The sequence below is a fragment of the Trachypithecus francoisi genome, unplaced genomic scaffold (genome assembly GCF_009764315.1).
Source record: "Trachypithecus francoisi isolate TF-2019V2 unplaced genomic scaffold, Tfra_2.0 Lachesis_group20, whole genome shotgun sequence".
NCBI lineage: Eukaryota > Metazoa > Chordata > Mammalia > Primates > Cercopithecidae > Trachypithecus > Trachypithecus francoisi.
This window is the reverse complement of record NW_022681466.1, coordinates 14,708,505-14,725,837: the sequence shown is the minus strand read 5'-3', so window position 1 is coordinate 14,725,837 and position 17,333 is coordinate 14,708,505. Positions and strand designations below refer to the sequence as shown.

At 55.7% G+C, this 17,333-nt stretch overlaps 1 long non-coding RNA gene across 1 annotated transcript; it reads right to left on the bottom strand.

Annotated features, from left to right (window-relative positions):
* Positions 1-206: 206 nt before the first annotated feature.
* On the bottom strand, positions 207-8,424 carry LOC117066845. Its single transcript, XR_004430520.1, has 2 exons — positions 7,931-8,424; positions 207-3,392 (listed from the first exon to the last, which is right to left on the bottom strand). It is a non-coding gene; the product is annotated as an uncharacterized LOC117066845 (long non-coding RNA).
* Between the last annotated feature and the right edge of the window lie 8,909 nt (positions 8,425-17,333).

The following is a 17,333-nucleotide window of genomic DNA, read 5'->3' as shown; positions in this document are numbered from 1 at the left end:
GTCTGTGGCTTGTGTCACGTGTGTGGCAACGTCGCTGAAACAAGTCTTCACTGACGTGGCCTCTGGGGTTTTCTGCTGGGTTTCTGGACCTTGTAAGCAAAGCGGATCCCCACCCGACTGACCTCCTGGTTGTGACGATGTGCGTTTCCGTCCCACACAGGAGGGTGTTTATGGTCTGAAGTGAGGCCTCTCGTTAAATCAACAGCCGACCGAAGCACAGTTTATTAGAGCCTAGAAATCATGGTAATCCATTCCTACAAGCACATAGCACAGCTAAACCAGCTCCGAGGAGGGTCCAAGTGGCCACAACTGCACCCCGGGCCCACTGTGCCTGCCGCGGGGAGTGTGAAAATCACTACGTGAGACAGATCGATCAATAGGAGAAAGGTATGCAAATTTATTTAGTGTGTATACATGACAGCCTTTAAAGCAAAGACCCACAGATGGGGGAAATTGTCCATTTTTATGTTTAGGTTTTAAAAAGTATGAACAGTCCTCTAGAAAAAGGACTGGACAAAAAGGACTTGATCTAATATTAACAGACTGAGTGGGAACCCAGCAAGGTGTGTCTAGATTTTTTTTGGCCTCTTTGAGCATTTTTTCCTCTGGGCGTGGGGCAGGGCCCTCTCTGGAAGGGGAGTCTTGTGACCTGTGGTCAAACAGGGTCTGTCAGATCATTTCTTTGTAGTTAGTTCTTATATAGAAAGGCAGATGGAAAACTGAGTAATATTTTTAGGTTTTATGACCAGCTTTGGGGAGAAGGGGTTCTGGTTTCTACGACTGGCCTTGGGGAAAAAGAGAGTCTGGTTTCTGCGGTGCCTTGGGGGAGAATGAGACTGAGAGGCAGGAGGGCAAGAGAAGGTCAGAGAAAACTTTTGCTTCTGAGGCTGCTGCTGAGGCCTCCATTTTGGGGCGTTGTTTTCTGAGCCCCAGCAGGAGGAAGGAAGCCTGTCCCTCCAGGGCTCAGTCCTGGGCCTCAAGGGCACCCTCAAAGCAGGCAGTTCAGCTCACAGAGCTCCCCTCGGCCATGTCCTCCCCCTGCCCTTCCCTGGTCCAGCACCTCACCTGCTCACACCTGTCTGGAGAGTCCCCGAGGCTGGAGAGCTGCTGGGTCAGCCGGGCCGAGCACGCAGCACAACGCTTCCCTGTGCCTCCCAACCATGATGGGCGACGTCAGCCCACTTTATGGATGAGACAAGAAGAAGCTGGGCTGACAAGCCCAACGTAGTGGAACCAGCAACAGGCTTTTACCCTCCTCTCCTTTGTCTCTCTCCCCCATCGCACCTCCGTCTGCTCCATTCTCGCTGCAGATCAGCTTCCCAGACAGTATTCTTGGTTTCTGAAACTTCCCCACGGTGGTTATAACTGTCCAGACTGGGGCCACACCTGGGCCTCCAGTCAGGGATCCGGTGATCACATTCTGGTCGCCTCGTCAGGCCAGCTCCCCTGAGCTCTGCCCTCCTTGTCTCTCCTCTCCCGTCGAGCCCTCAGCTGGTTACCTGCACGAGGAAACTTGCCCCTAACTGACCTCCTTTCCTCCCTCCATGTCCCTCAATCCAACACCAACCCTGGCAAAAATGACCAGCCTAAAGCAGAGATTGGGTCCCAGCCTGGCTCTCCCTGGCCACCACTCCTGCTTCACACCATAGACGGAAGGCTGCCCTGTGGAGGGATCCCCAGACCCTCTTGGTGGGTGCCAAGCGGGGATGGAGGCCAAGGTCTGAGTGGTGAGAATAGTCAAGGGGCTGGCACTGCGTGGGGAGGAGGAGCTCAGAGAGCAGAGGAGCCTGACCCTGCAGGTCAAGACTTCTGTCTAAGATAAATGAAAAGCTGTTTGGGAATTTTAAGGAAAGGAATGCCTTGACCCAAACCTCACACCTTACATAATAATTAACTTAAAAGGAATCTTAGGTTTAAACAGAAAATCTACATAATAGGTTTACCATTTAATGTAAAAACTATAATAGGTTTACAGTTTTTAAATTAAAATTTTAAATATAGTGGCTTATAAAACTTTGAGAAGAAAACAGAAAATCTTCATGAATGCCACAAAAGTCACTGTGGAGACAATTAAAACACAAGACAAAGAGTTGGAGAAAATATTTGTGAATCGCATATCTGACAGAGGAATTGTATCTAGAATACATAAAGAACTCTCAAAATGCAACAGTAAAAACACCAAATAATCCGATTACACCTTGAGGAAGGACTTGAACAGATGCCTCACCAAGTAAGGGATATGGATGGGAAATCAGCACGTGAAAGATGCTCCCATTAGCCACTAGGGAGATGCAAAACAGCGACGATGAAACGCTTTTCACTCATTCCGGGGTGGCTAAAGTGTAAGCACGGAAAATGCTGAGTGCCCGCAAGAACACGGAGCATCAGGCACTCTCATTCCTGATCGGCAGGAGTGCAAAGTGTAGGGCCAGCCTTGTTTCCTTGTAAAGTTGAGCATATGTTTCCCACACGACTCAGCAATCGTCCTTCTGGGTGTTTACCCAAGAGAAATGAAAGCTTATCTTCACACAAAAACCTACAATGTAAATGCACAAACAGCTCTATTCAACAATCATCCCACCCTGGAAACAACCCAAATATGCTTCAGTGGCACAGGCGCCTCCGCACAGAACCCTACCCAGCACCGCCGAGGAGGGAGCTGTGGACGCGCGGTCGGCTCGGGGGTCGCGACGCACCCAACGGGAGGAGCCGGTCTCCAAGTGCTGCCAGCTGCCTGATTTCCTCTACAAAAGACAAAAGCACAGGGAGAGCTGCCGGGCTGCGCTGGGGGAGTGCGGCTACGAAAGGAGTTCTGGGGGTGATGTAACTGTTCTGTGCCCACAGTGTTGCTACATGAATCTGTAAATGTGTTAAATTCATAGAACCGTACACCAAAAAATAGCAGTTTTACTGAATGTTAATTCAGAAATGAAATAAAAATTATAAATTAACAACAAGCACCTTTAAAAGGGAAATAAAACAAAACAACCTCATTTGCTCCCCACAAAGCCACCTGGCTGGTGTCTGAGCCGGGCCTGGGTGGTGTCTGAGCCGGGCCTGCTGCTGAACTTGCTCTGACCTGGCCCAAGGGTAGGACTCGAGGCTGGGAGCCAAGGGCCAGCCACAGGACACACAGAGAGACCCACTCCGCTGGCCTGTCACACACACCGCACCAACTCTGTGTTCACGATGAACCAGGGCACACTCTGAGCTGAGCCTGTCTCCGGCTTCCACCAAAAAGCCTGAGCTCTGGCAGGCGAAGGACCAGGCGTTTCTGTGGGGCTATGGGCTTGTCTGGGAGGCAGCCGCCTCTGAACCACCCAGGATGGTTTCGGCTGTGTTTGGATGCAGTTCCGAGTTTCGCCAGTTAAAATTCCTCCTTCAGGAGCTCTCTATGGGGGTAAAGCACAAGATTTGGGGTGGAAAAATGACAAGTCAGAGGACTGGAAGGAACAGTATGGACTGTCCTCCCTTCTGCCTGCAGAGATGGGGAGCCTCTCGCAGGCCATTGTGGAGGACCCCACAGGAGGACCAACAGATGCCTTTCAGCCTGGCCGAGGGAGGAGCCCCTGACTCAGACTCCGCAGGAAGCAGAGGGCTGGAACCAAGTTTCCCTGCATCCGTCCAGGCAGGCAGCACCGAACAGTGCACTCCAACATGGGATAGCTGAGCCAGCGTGGGGGACGGTAGCTGTCTAAACAGGAGCGTGCAACTCCCATACTGGGAGCTCCCCAGGGTCAGAGCTGCCCAGGGTCACAGCTACTTGAGGTCAGAGCCACCCCGGGTCAGGGCTGCCCAAGGTCAGAGCTACCCACGGTCAAGGTTGTCCCGGGCATCAGAGGAGCAGAGGTGGTAAGGGCTGACTTCAGGGAGGAGTTATGCTGCAAAGGGTCCTGAAGGCCAGTGTTGTTGACAGGGTAAGGTGTCTGGGTAATAGCACGGGAAGAAAAAGGCTTAGAGTTGGAGGGAACAACATGAACTGGAGTTGGGGGAGTGGACACGCCCCCTTAGAGACCACAAGGTCTCCCCAGGGCTGGGCTGTGGCTGCTGGAGCTCCCAACCCAGGCCGAGTGTCAGCGCCTGGGCAAGACCCTCTGGGGCAGCCTGGGAGCACTAGAGGTCAGAGCTGGAGGAGGCTCAGCTGGGGCCCTTGCACCAGGCAGGAGGTCCAGAAAAGAGACAGTGCTCTTGAGTGGCAGGAAGGCAGCTCCATAGAGAGGCAAATCTCACCCCAGCTCTGGCGATACTCAACTACATGGACGTGCATATTCTCAGCGGGGCTTGGGGCATGTGGCATGGGCACTGGACCTGAATATGGGCTCAAAGCTTTACTTTACCATATTCTTTCTTTTATTTTTCTTGCAGATTGCGACAGGATAGGGAGGAGATTAGGGAAGCGAGTGAAGCTGGAAGATGCTGACCAAGGGAAGTTAATTCCATCAAGAGGAGGATGGGGGACAGAAAGGCAGGAGGAAGAGGAGGAGGATCTTTCTCACAGGGGTGTCAGCTGATGGGGGCAGCACGGGCACCCACAGAGCCCTTCAGGGGTTGTTTGTTGTGTGCAGAGAGGCCACAGCAGGCGAGGCAGGTGGTGTCGCCCAGCCCCAAGGAGACAGTAGAATCCCTGTTCTTAGGAAGGTCCCCTCTTCCTCCTCCTGAGTCTCATCTTGGAAAGAGGGTCAGTCAGAGCTCAGGCCAAACACTGGGATTAATAGGGGTAAGAACAGGGACCTGTGGGGTCCTCACCTCTGTCCCCTTCTCACCTTCCTGGCTCAGCCCCCAGTGGTCTATTGTCTTTCTGTCCTCTATCTACCTACCCACCGATCTACCCATATGTCATCTAGTTCATCTACTTTATCTATCAACCATCTATCATCTATCTACCTACCTACCTTTCCATCTATCATCTAGTTCACCTACCGCTATGTGTTATCTAATTTGCCTATCAATTATCCATCTATCACCTACTTCTATCATCTGTCCATCACCTATTATCTATCACCCGTATACCATCGCAGCAATCCATCCATCATCCACTTCCTCTATTTCTACCTGTCTCCCACCCCCTCTGCCCACCCTCACCAGGCAGTATGCAAGCACGGCCATGTCAACAGCCCCTAAAGGCACAGGTGCACACAGCACGTTTTCTGCTCCCTCATGTGTGTGGGGCAGGGGACGGTAGAGCTGGGGAAGAAGAGTAAGGAATTAAGTCAAACAGGGACTGCCTTGTCTGCCCCAAGGTCCTTTCCTCATCTAGAAAGCAGATTTTTTCTTGTAGAGCACCACGAGAGCTGTGAAACGCGAGTGAGGGGTGAGGCAGGCCACGGGGCCTTCCACAAGGTGGGCAAGATGGTCGTCTCTGGGGAACCAGCTGGCCAGAGGGGGCCAAGCGCCAACCGGTCGTGATGAGAGCAAAGCAGCAGGCGGAAGTCTACAGAGGCAAGTGTCAGTGCCGGGGTGAACGCTGGGATTTTTCAACTCCAAGAGGCATTTCAAGTAAGGGGAAAACCTCCCGCTGGGGCTGGGCTGAGAAGCTACTCGGGTGATGGGGTGAGTGAGAATGACAAGGTGTATCTGGTTGTCCTGGAGACCTGGCTGAGAACTCCGTATGATTCTCTCAGGTAGACAGTTACACTCACTCTTGTTTTCAGTGAGAGTCAGTTTCCATAGAGAATTGCGTGGTGGTCCCCAAGAACCGAGGGGGCAAGGCCCAGGAATGCCCCAGCAGTGGTCTGGAAAGGCCTGTGGGGCTGGGCGGGAGGTGGGTGGGGATGGGGGGCAGGCAGACGGAATGCAAAGGAACAGAGGCAGAGAAACGGTGTCGCCTGGAGAAAGCGGCACACCCAGGACAGAATGTGCCCGAGAGCCACACGCACTCACAGCAGCTTCCCAGTGTTTGTTTTCCATGCACCAAGATGCTCCCCCAAACCCTCTGCAGCCCGTTCCCTGCCTTGGGGGTCCTGCTGAGGGCCACCCTTTGGGTCTGGGGCTCAGGTCACTGTTCCTTCCTCAGTGCCCCTGGTGTGTCCATGGGATGAGCTGGCTGGCCTACCTAGTGGGAGCCTGTGCACCCTTGTTCGTGTGCCCCAGGGGAGGAGGCTTTGCCTTTCCTGGACCCCACTTTATCGAGGTAAAGCCTGAACCCTGGGACCAGCAAGGGGAAGGAGCTAGGGTGGAGGGCAGTGGCTGGTCATGGAGGCCAGTGTCCAGCCCTCTGCTCATCACCTCCAAGACTGATTCTGGGAACGGAGCCCAGTCCCTGGGCCCAAACCTTTGCCTCTGCCCTTCTTGCTCTCTAGAAATTGGAGGCCACGTCCCTGGCTGCTGAAGCCTTGCACTCTGACCCACTGTCTGAACCTGATGGAGTCTCAATGCAGTGACCTGGTGCCAACCTTTCCTGGAGCTCTGCAGAGCCAAGGAGGGGGTGGATGGAAAGGCGGGGAGTCCCTCCCCTTGGGTGAGGAGAGGAACTAGGGCCGGGGGAGATGCGCAGGCCTGGCGGCTGGCGCACACGGTTCCCCGTGGCCAGGAGGGGGCACTGCAGGAGTGCTCAGAAGCGGAGACCTGGGCCTGCTCCGGGTAGAATCCGCACCCCCCCCACCCCGCACCACCGTGGCCACTCGCTGGAGCCCGGCCTTTCCTGAGGTTCCCAAGTGGCTGTGAAGGGTGGGCTCAGGGTGAGGGGTCAGGCCACACCAGTGGGTGCAGAGATGGCTGTGGCCACGGGAGGGTGTTGGGGAGGAGGCCGGAACTCAGGCCCACGCTGCAGCACCCAGCCCACCACTTCCCCCAGCTTTCTCTTCCTTCGTGCACATTCTGGGGCTCACGCTTCTGCTGTGGTCCCACTTAGCAAACCTGGTCAGCCTTTGATGCGTGTTTCATGGGTGAGACGTGGAGGCCACAGGTCAGCCACAGAACCCAGGGCACACGCAGCAGGAGGCCGTCTGCGGCCGGGGCCAGCACGGAGTCCACTGGGCCTCAGAGGAGCATATCTGTGCCTGTCCTGCGGCCTTAAGTCCACCCAGAGCGCTCGATCTTCCGTCCACCAGGCCAAGGATGCATGCAGAGTGAGGATGTGTGAGTCTAAGCATGTGGGCATGATGTGGGGCGTTCTGTGTGAGAACATGCCTGTGGTGTTTGCATGTTCTCTGTGTGTGAGTCCCTATGTGTGATGCCCGTGTTTTCAGTGTGAGTTCGTGTGTGTGACGGGGTGTGTTCTGTGTGAGAACGTGTGTAGCATTTGTATGTTCTTGGTGTGAGTTCATGTGTGTGTGCATGCTCTTGTGTGTCAGCACATGGGTATGACGTGGGTGTGCTCTCTGTAGGTGAAAATGTGTGTATGACGTGGTTCCTTGTGAATCTCTGTGTGTGAGGGGCACGTTCTCTGAGTGTGTGTGGTGTGTCTGGGTACGTCTCTGGGTATGTGCGTGCTGTGTGCCTGTGGTATGTGTTCCTGTGTTTCTCTAAACTGGTAGCTTCATCTCTTCCATGTTCTCTGACATTCAGAGAAATTTTCTCACAAATGTGTCCACAACGTGGCTCTATGCCAACTCCCCTGCTTTGGGGAGCACCGGTGTCCGCAGAGAGAAATGTCCCTGCTCCTGCCCATGCATTCATGGCATGACCCTCGTTACCAGCTTTCCCCCCGTGCAGCCCAGGACACACCCTCCTGGGTGAATGTGGCGGCCTCCACTCTGACCTCAGGGTCTGCCTCTCACCAGGGATCGCTATCCACACAAAAGGGCCAGAGCAACAGCTGGCACATCCCCTTCCTTCCTCCACCCTTCCCACTTATTCCTCAACCAGCCCTAGCCAGGCAGGGAGCCCAGGCCCCACAGAAAATCTCTACGAGAAAGTAAGACAAAAGGACAGACCTCCGCAGAGGTCCCTGGAGCGCCAGTTGGCGCTGACACCAGGAGCGGGAACCTACCCTGTCCCAGAGGCAGACAGGGACTGTCATCCTTGCCCAGAGGCCTCGCCTAGAGTGGGGTCCCAGCCCTGCAAGGGACCCCTAGGAAGGGGAAAGGAGCCACTTATGCGTCCTTGCTTCTTACCGACGAGCCCTCACACGGAGCACGTGGCCACTTCGGTCTGGGTCTCTGCGCTGGTGATGTGTGCTGTGGAGATTTCTGGGGAGGTCCCAGGAGCAAGAATGGACCAGGCCCAGGGTAGAGGTGAAAAAGGGTCCTGCCCTTGGCTCCCTCCCCCAGTACAGGCCAGTCAAGGCGGAGAGGAGGCCCCAGCTTGCCAGGGCACTGACACAGTGTCACTCTAACCCTCATTTTTCTCAGCTCTTCCATTCCTTACGCCCTCTTGCTTGGAGAACCCTGACACCATCCCTGTTGACACTGGAGGAATTCCAGAGAGGCTGATCGTCACTGAAAGGAAAGCTCCGTGAGCCCTCTGAGCCCTCTTTGACTTCAGAAGCGGCCGTCTCGCAGCTCGCAGATTCAGTAGGAAGTCCAAGTTGCATCACTTTGGAAGTCATGCGGTCAGGCTTCCTGTACCCAGAGGGTGATTCATCTGCAGGCAGCTCTGGGCTGCACCCCACCCACCCCTGGCCTTCAGGGCCACATTGAGGCTGCAGGGCAAGTCTGGCCCCCACGCTTGACAGCCAGATTCCATTTCCCGGCAGCCTCACCTTGGATCTGACGGGGGGGATCCTAGGACACCAGCCTCCTCTATCCTCCCTGGGACAGCCCAGAACCTCACAGCCTGTGGGAAACACCAGAGCATGGAGGGTCAAGCCTACAAAACCCCCCAGTAGGTGATTAGGATAAGGTGAGCACTGGCCCTAGCGGACTCAGGCCAGCCCCCCAAGCAGCCAGTGTGAGAAGTGATGACCACATAATGCTCTGGGGTCTCAGGGAAAGTTCGGGAGCTGGGGCATTCCAGGCTGCATCCCTGTAGCAAGCACAGAGCAAGACCCCAGCATGTTTTGCAGACCCCACCTTATGAGCCCTGAACCCCACTGCTCCAGGAGGGGTCAGCACCCCCATGCCAGGGCTGGTTTTCGGGGTGGGTGCCTGGCCAAGCTGAAGGGCCACAAGGTGTTGAGAACTCTGCCGAGGATGCTGGGGATTGGCACAGTCAGCGCTGCCCCTTCGGGCTGTGTGAGGCCTCAGGAAAGCTCCTAAAAGGCAGAAGAAGGGCCGTGGCAGCGCCTGGGCCAAGGGGCTGCTGGGCGTTAGCCCAAGCTTCTCCCACTGCTCCTGCCTCAACTGCTACTGCCCAGAGTCTGAGCCCACTTTGTTGACAAGGACCCATTCTATAGAGAGCCTCGCCTAGCTCCAGGTAGAGGCAGAAAAGTGTGTGCAGATCAAATAGCCCAGCTGGCAGCAGAGTCAAAAGTCATGCTTACTCGCTGGCCGGCCTTGCACAAGGCACCAAAGGTCACCTCTGCAGGCTTCAGATCCTGCCCATGAACAGTCAAAAAGAAGGTGCTAGAAGGAGCTAGAGGATGCAAGTCTGGTCAAGGGGCACAGAGGAGGGTTGGGTTACACCGGGAGGGAGGAGAGGCAGCCTTTGTATTCTCTAGGAGAAGCAGGGCAGGAGACTTCGGAGCTCAAGTCCCTGGTGGACATGGGGGAACCTGGGGGGACAGGAGAGTGTCTGTGATAGGCCAGCCCAGTGTCTCTTACCTTCAGGAGGGCGCCTGAACCGTGAAGTCTGCCTTTGTTGCTCAGAGATCATTCCCTCCATCAGGAAAACCTCTTTGAGGTGAGTTATGGCTTCTGGAGGCACAAGGATGGGCTGAGGTCACCAGGCCCTCCTGTCCACCTTACCTACCCTGAAATGCATGGCCTTTCTTAGGGACAGGGCCACTCTAGTTAATCTTAGAGCCCTGGCCAGGAGCCCAGGATGGGGCAGTGTGGGGCATGACACTTACTAGATGGTCAGGCCAGGGGAGCAACTAGGACCCTCCCCTCCAATTCAAGCCATGCGTGTGATTTATGTGCATGTACATGTGTGTATGTATGTGAAGCCAGATGTGTGCATGCGTGCTATGCATGGACATGCTAATATGTGTATGTACATGTGTGAATCTGTGTGTGCACGCACAAGTGTGCATGTGTGTATGGTGTACATGCAGGCATGTGGACATGTATGAGTATGTACACATGTGGCCGTGTGCACGCACAAGTGTGCATGTGTGTATGGTGTGCATGCATGTGGACATGTGTATGTACATGTGTGAATGTGCACACAAGTGTGTATGGGTGTGGGCGTGTGTGCATGTGCATGCATGTGGACGTGTGTGCATGACATGTGTGAATCTGTGCACACAAGTGTGCATGGGTGTGGGCATGTGTGCATGTGCACACATGTGGACATGTGTGAGTTGCCCTAGCCCATGTTTGTGCATATGCTTCTGTGCACACGGGCTATGCTGCTCTCTCTCCTGACTGGCCGAGTGAACTAGGGCGAGCTCTTCTCTCCCTCTGATGGCCCCTCCCCAGGAGAGGGGACCAGGGACCGTGGTTCCTTCAGCCATCAGACTCTAAGGCTCAGGGCACAGGGTCAGAAAGCTTCTAAGGACCCATGAAAATATTGAAACTGGGGAAATTAACTCTTATTGGCCTGACATATGAAAACTGCTTCTGAGCTTCCGGGAGCTCTCCCCGGGTTTTGGGTTTGGGGATTTCCTGGGAAGGGTGTGTTTCCAAACAAGACTCTTGCCCAGCCTAGTTCCCTTCTGCTCACCCGGAGCTCCCCACCCAGCCAGGAGAGGCCACTGGGCAGGGAAGAAGATCCAGCCCAGCACAGACTCCCGAGGGAGGGCCCCAGCCCAGCGAAAGGGGCATGGAAACCATGTCAGTCTCCCTCAGCAGGGCTGCCCTGGGTTTACATGTTCCCTTAGGGATCTCAGGTTCTCAACCCTCCAGTCAATTCTGAGCTGAGTTTTCCTGGAGCTTTATATTCAACACTGACTTTGCTCCCCCTCACCTCTACCCCCCACCCTAGAAATAGCAACCTGAGGTCAGGAAGCGCTAAGGGTCCTAGGGCTTGGTGTCGGGGAAGACACCTGTGCTGACTTGCACCCTCTAGACCTCGAGCCCAAAAGTCACTTCTCTGTGGCCTGCGCCAAACGTCTCCAGCCAAGTCCCCTTCCCTGTGGTGACCGAGTGACACCCATTGGCTCCCAGCCACCACTGGGCCTCAGGCAGTTGCAGTGGCCTCAGCTCTGGCTTTGCTGAGCCAGTGACGGCAATGGCACCTCCTGGATGTGAAATGTGCCCACACCCTGGCCTCGGTGACCATATAGCATGGTGTGAAATTTCTGTTTTAATGCTCCATGACCACATAGGTCTTGGTTTTTCACGAGTAAAGCAGAGACCATGTTGTACTCAAGCTCTCTGGGCGGCACCTACAGCTTCCTCAGTGGGGTAACGGCGACGGGTGGACAACTGGCCCACAGGCAAACTGCACGTCCCCCACAGCAAGCATCTCTGAGCTGCACTGACTAGTTCAGGCCCATGCATCACAGGCATGATTCTGAGCCAGCTCCTCTGGTTCATGAGAAGGTCTGAATTTAAGAAAGGAACCCCCAGCAATTAGCAACGTCCACAGAAGCAAACGAGCATGGTTTCAGTTGTCCTCCTGGGCAGCTTTGCCAGTCGGGTATGAGGTAAAGCCAGAGGGACCCTGCCTCACCCAAGTACCCCAAGAGGGGTCCAAGGACCACCGACTGTCTCCACTTCCCTGGAACTGAGGATGAGGCTGATTCATGTGTTTCCTGTGACAGCCACGACATCATCACATCCGCTTGGAGAACTATTTTTAACTGATTTATGTATTTCTTGTATGAGGAAGACATCAACTTCTCCTTTAGTCTGTTTTACAGGAAAGTGTTGCAACCATGCTCAGCTCAGCAACATTAATCGCCACAGAGCATCCTCCAGAGTCTTGCAAAAATTAATAAAGTTGGAAATATGAGTCAGGTTCGGATGCCACTCATTTTGAAAAAGAAGAAACTCAACAATAGTTACCTCCTTCTGTAGAATCAACAAACCCGGTTTGCGAAAGGGCACACTAGGTCTTTAAATTTCCGTGGCAGTGCACACAGAGGAAGGCGTTCAGACCTCTGCTGCTGCTGCAGCTCCGGGGCACTGACCACATAGAGCTGGTTTCTGCCCTCGCAACGCCTGCCCGAGAGCGAGTCACCGCGGGCGTGGGCGGGGCTGCCAGGTGGTGAGGAGGCCGAGGGCCACCTGCCTGCCAGGGCCAGTGTGCCTGTCCTTAGGGTTAGGGGCTCTCCTGAGGACATAGACACTTCCCTCCTCTTTCAGACAAGGACAAGCTCAGGGGCATGGGTAGTTTGGACTCAGGCTGACTGGAAAGACTCGTAGAAAGTTTGGTGTGTGCTCTGGGTTGTGGGGGCCCGGCGGGAGGGTGGGCATCAGGATCCCATCCCAGGACACATTCATTCAGTGGCACTCACACCCCAGCACCTGCTCCCCGCTGGCGCCATGGCACCTTTCGCTTTTCCTAGCACGTCCTCCTCACTCACTCGACTCCAACCAACAACCACTTATGTACCAGCTACGCGCCAGGTTGCTGAACGGCTCTGAGCAGTTAAAGGGCAGCCAGGAGCAGCTGGGAGAGGAGGGGCTAGAGGAGGAAGAGGGCTCCAGGACCCAGGGGCTCACTGGACGTCCCGAAGTCTTTGTGGAGATCTAGGGTTGGGGCTGCAGCAGTGGGGTCAGGGGGCAGCCAGAGTTCCCAGTAGATCTGGGAGGGGCCTGATGAGGAGAAGGAGGGGCCACAGAGCCAGGGTCAGGCCAGACTATGAGGGACCTCTTGTTGGGACAGTGTCCCCTCAGAGCGAGAGCCCGGGGCTTGTGGCCGCCTCACTGTGACCTCTGGCTGTGCAGCCCTGGGAAAGGTGGAGATGTTTTCCCTTTTTCAGAGCAGGGAGGTGTTACCTGCCCACAGAGTGGGAAGTGGGGTGCTCTCACCTGCACTGCCCAGGTGAGGAAGCTGAAAGCCCACAGCCGCCTCTCTGTCCTGAGGCCACCAGATGGAGTGGCAGGCGGGGCTACTCAGCGTCCTTGGTCTCACCCTGGCTGAGTCACCCGGAGGCTTTGGGAAACAGATTTTCTTCCCCCTCCAGCCGTACCACCACCCTCCTCTCTTCTAGAAGAGGCAAGAGGCAGCAGCGGGTGGGGCGTGGGTAGAATTGCTTGGAGGTAGGGGGACCCTCAGGCCTGAGTCAGGGCTCTGTGAGACCCCCTGGTTCTTCACTCACTGTGGGCTGAGACATCAGCTGAGTCGTCCACAGGAAGATGCTCTCTCACTCTGCACAACCACTCTTTCAAAGAGGAAACCGAGGCTCAGAGAGGATCCCCAAAGCAATCGCCAGCCACCGTGGGCAGGGCATGGACTCCAGCCCAGGAAGCCTGGCTCCAGAATCATGCTCCAGGCCCCTAAGCTGTAATTTGTGTTCTCCAGGGCTCACAATATCTAAGATTTAATGTGGAAAAATGGTTCTATTCTGTCTCACCCCATGACCCAAAATGAACTTACATTAAAGGCAAAAAAAAAAAAAAGAGTAATTATAAAGCTTTGGAAGAAAATACAAGAGCATTTTGGTATAAAAATGCAAAATCCAAAACCTTAAAGGAAACCATTTGACTACTTAAAATTTAAAAACTTTTATGTGATGAAAAGAACAACCTTTAAAAGGTAAAATAATAAGCAGCAGACTGGGAACAAATATCTGCAACGTAAACACCAATTACTAACATTCGTCACAATATAAAGAACTCCCACAAATAACAAGAAAAAAGCAAACGACTAGATAGAAAAGTGGTAACGAGTAAAAACAGAAAACATAGTCAACTAAACTGATGAATATCACAAAATATTCAACCTCCCTATTAATCATAGAAATAAGAAATTGAAAAATATTTTATGACAAAATCTAGTGTTGCTTCAGTGAGGAAGGGATGCATTGACACACGCATGCAGGGTGCAAATAGGAACAACCTTTCGAAAGGTGACTTGGAGTCTCTATCACAAGTTTAAAGGCACCTGCCCTGAAACCCTCATCCCCGGGAAGAGATGTCCATGCAGATGTCTAAGGCACACATCTGGAAACAGTGAAGACCTGGGAAGAACAATCCTCAAGGGACCCAGCTCCCGAGTGTTCACCTTCCAGGGAAACCAGTCCTCACGGAGAACTCAGCGCCCTGGTGGGGTGGTGGGTGGGGTCTAGGGCCTTTGTCAAGGTTCACCCCAGGCTGGGCTTGGAGGGCAGGGACGCTGCTAGTATCTGGGGGCTGCCTGAGCCTGCAGATGCCGCACCCAGCTGCCCCAAGGAGCTACCGTCCACCTAGTAGAGACTCGGGCTGGGCCCAACTCAGAACTAGGGGTGAGGGAGTGAAGCAGGGACGGGGTCCTGCGGAGGGGGCGGGAGGGTCCGGCCCTCCTGCTTTGGAGGACCTCCCCGGGTAGCACGCTCCCTGTGTCCCACCCCAACCTCCTGCTGGTCTTTTCCTGGATCCCCCCATCCCCCGCTCCCCTCCAGGCTGGGCTTCCCACCGTCTTCCCTCTGACTCAGCCTCTATCCTTCCCGTGTGGGCAGCAGCATCACTGCCTTCTCACGTGGAATCCCAGGGAGCTGCAGCCTGCACCCGGCCTTCTGGAGAGTTCTGTCTCTAATTTTATACGCCCTATCAGCCTGTTACTCGATCCAGATGCCTGTGAAATTTGCAGGGATCAGTCTGTGATGGGCGGTGGGCAGCCCAGGCAGGGCTCCCGTTTCGTGCAGCAGCCAGAGAGGTCTGAAGAGGGTGTGGCTGCTTCCCTGGGAAACATGGGATTTGTTCCAGGTGCTTTTCCACCCAGAGCCAACGCCCTGGCATTTTGCAGCCCCTTGGGGGAGTATGCGTGGGGGGAGTGCTGAGCTGCAGTGGGAGGCAGAGGGCTCAGGCTGGACCATCCCTGTACCTTCCACAGTGAGGCTGTCCCCTCCTGAGCCTCTGGCTCCCGGCCTGTCCTCGCTCCCTCACCCAAGCCCCGTGAGGATTTGGTAGCTCAGGAAGGACCCTCTGCTCACCAGAGGTCGCCGTGACTGTGAGGCCACCCTCCTCCCCTCTTCCCCCGTTCCTTCCTGGACCTTGGGAGACTTCTGGGAGCCAGCGCCCTCCCCCAGCAGAGTCTTCTCCACGGGTCAGCCACGGGGACTTTGAGGATACCAGGTCCTCACCCAGGCGCCCGTCTCAGAGTCAAAGCCGTAACTGCCATAGCGCAGTGGCCTTCAAGATGCCCTCCTGTCACCCGCCAAGGGGTGCCGGGACTGAGTGCGGGGATTCGACTTCCCACCCCCCAAGAGGTTCCCAGCACTTCTGCTGACCTGGCTCAGTGGGTCAGGGAAAAGGGGTGCCCAGCCTCCTCTGTGTCTCCAAGTCAGGGGCATCCCAAGGCACCTCACTTGGGTGTTCTCAGAAAAGCCAGCCCTGAATCTCAGAGCCACCAAAGGCAGGCAGGATTCGAGCCTGGCCTCAAGTATGACTCTGGAATGTAAAGAGGAAAACACGATTTAGGTTAACATGGGACACAACCCATTTCCCGCCCAAACCAAGGTCCAGGGGGACGTCCCATCCCCAGCAGGGGGTGTGTCTACAAAGAACAACCACAAACTGGGGCCATTTCCAAAGAAACACTCCCGGTTTCCTCCAGGGGCGGAGCCCGGAGCATCGGGGGAGGAGGCTGGGATGGGCGGAGGCCCGAGGTGGGGAGGTCCAGAGGCACATCCCAGGTCTGGCAGCGTGGGCCAGGCCCTGCTGAGAGGGGGCTGAGGAGCCCGGTGCCTAGGCCTATCCTGAGCCTTTCCTCAGCCGTGAGAGCCTCGGGCCTGTGCTGGCAGCAGCGGTCTTCCCTCCACATAGGCAGCCAGGCTCAAGCTCAGGCCAGCCCCACCAACCCTGGCTCCCAACACGCCCGGCCCTGTGGGAGATGCCAAGCTGGCGTCCCTTTCGGGCCAGGCCAGGCCTCCTGGTGGTGTGGCCAGCGCTGGCACAGACCTGAATTCCATCAAAGAACAACAAACTGAAAATCCAGCTGAGTTCAAATTTGCCCAAATTCCCACTTGAAGCACCTCTCAGGTTCCCTGTGCCAGAGGGTGGTGGCACCCGCCCTGCCCCGGTGGGATGTGGTCAAGGCAGCGGCTCCCCCAGGCCACGGGGCATAAACAAATACCTCCTGGCCCACTGGGGCTCGGCTGGAGCCCTTGACTCGGCCCCACCCAGACCCCCTCCTGCACCTCGACCGACTCCTGGGACTCCACGACGCTTAAGCCAGCAAGTTTCTAGGCCGCCGGGACACAGCCTAAGACAGGGCTCGAGTCCCTGTGGTGCCCATCCCAGGAAACCGATCTCCACCTGGTCAGTCTCGTTCCCATCCCAGGAAACCGGTCTCCACCTGGTCAGTCTCGTGCCCATCCCAGGAAACCGGTCTCCACCTGGTCAGTCTCGTGCCCATCCCAGGAAACCGGTCTCCACCTGGTCAGTCTCGTGCCCATCCCAGGAAACAGGTCTCCACCTGGTCAGTCTCGTGCCCATCCCAGGAAACAGGTCTCCACCTGGTCAGTCTCGTGCCCATCCCAGGAAACCGGTCTCCACCTGGTCAGTCTCGTGCCCATCCCAGGAACCGGTCTCCACCTGGTCAGTCTCGTGCCCATCCCAGGAAACCGGTCTCCACCTGGTCAGTCTCGTGCCCATCCCAGGAAACCGGTCTCCACCTGGTCAGTCTCGTGCCCATCCCAGGAAACCGGTCTCCACCTGGACAGTCTCGTGCCCATCCCAGGAAACCGGTCTCCACCTGGTCAGTCTCGTGCCCATCCCAGGAAACGGTCTCCACCTGGTCAGTCTCGTGCCCATCCCAGGAAACCGGTCTCCACCTGGTCAGTCTCGTGCCCATCCCAGGAAACCGGTCTCCACCTGGTCAGTCTCGTGCCCATCCCAGGAAACAGGTCTCCACCTGGTCAGTCTCGTGCCCATCCCAGGAGACAGGTCTCCACCTGGTCAGTCTCGTGCCCATCCCAGGAAACAGGTCTCCACCTGGACAGTCTCGTGCCCATGCCAGAAAACTGGTCTCCACCTGGTCAGTCTTGTGCCCATCCCAGGAAACTGGTCTTCACCTGGTCAGTCCCAGAGACCTTTCTCCTCACTCCCAAGGTGGGAAACCTCCCATAATTTCAGTCTTTCAGGGTTGACCATGACCTGACCCACACTCCACCTCAAGTCTCCCACTCCAGTCCAAAAAACCCTCCGCACTCCAGCCCCTACGTCCAGCCTAGCCCAGTCCAGCCCCACAGGGTCTCCTGACTC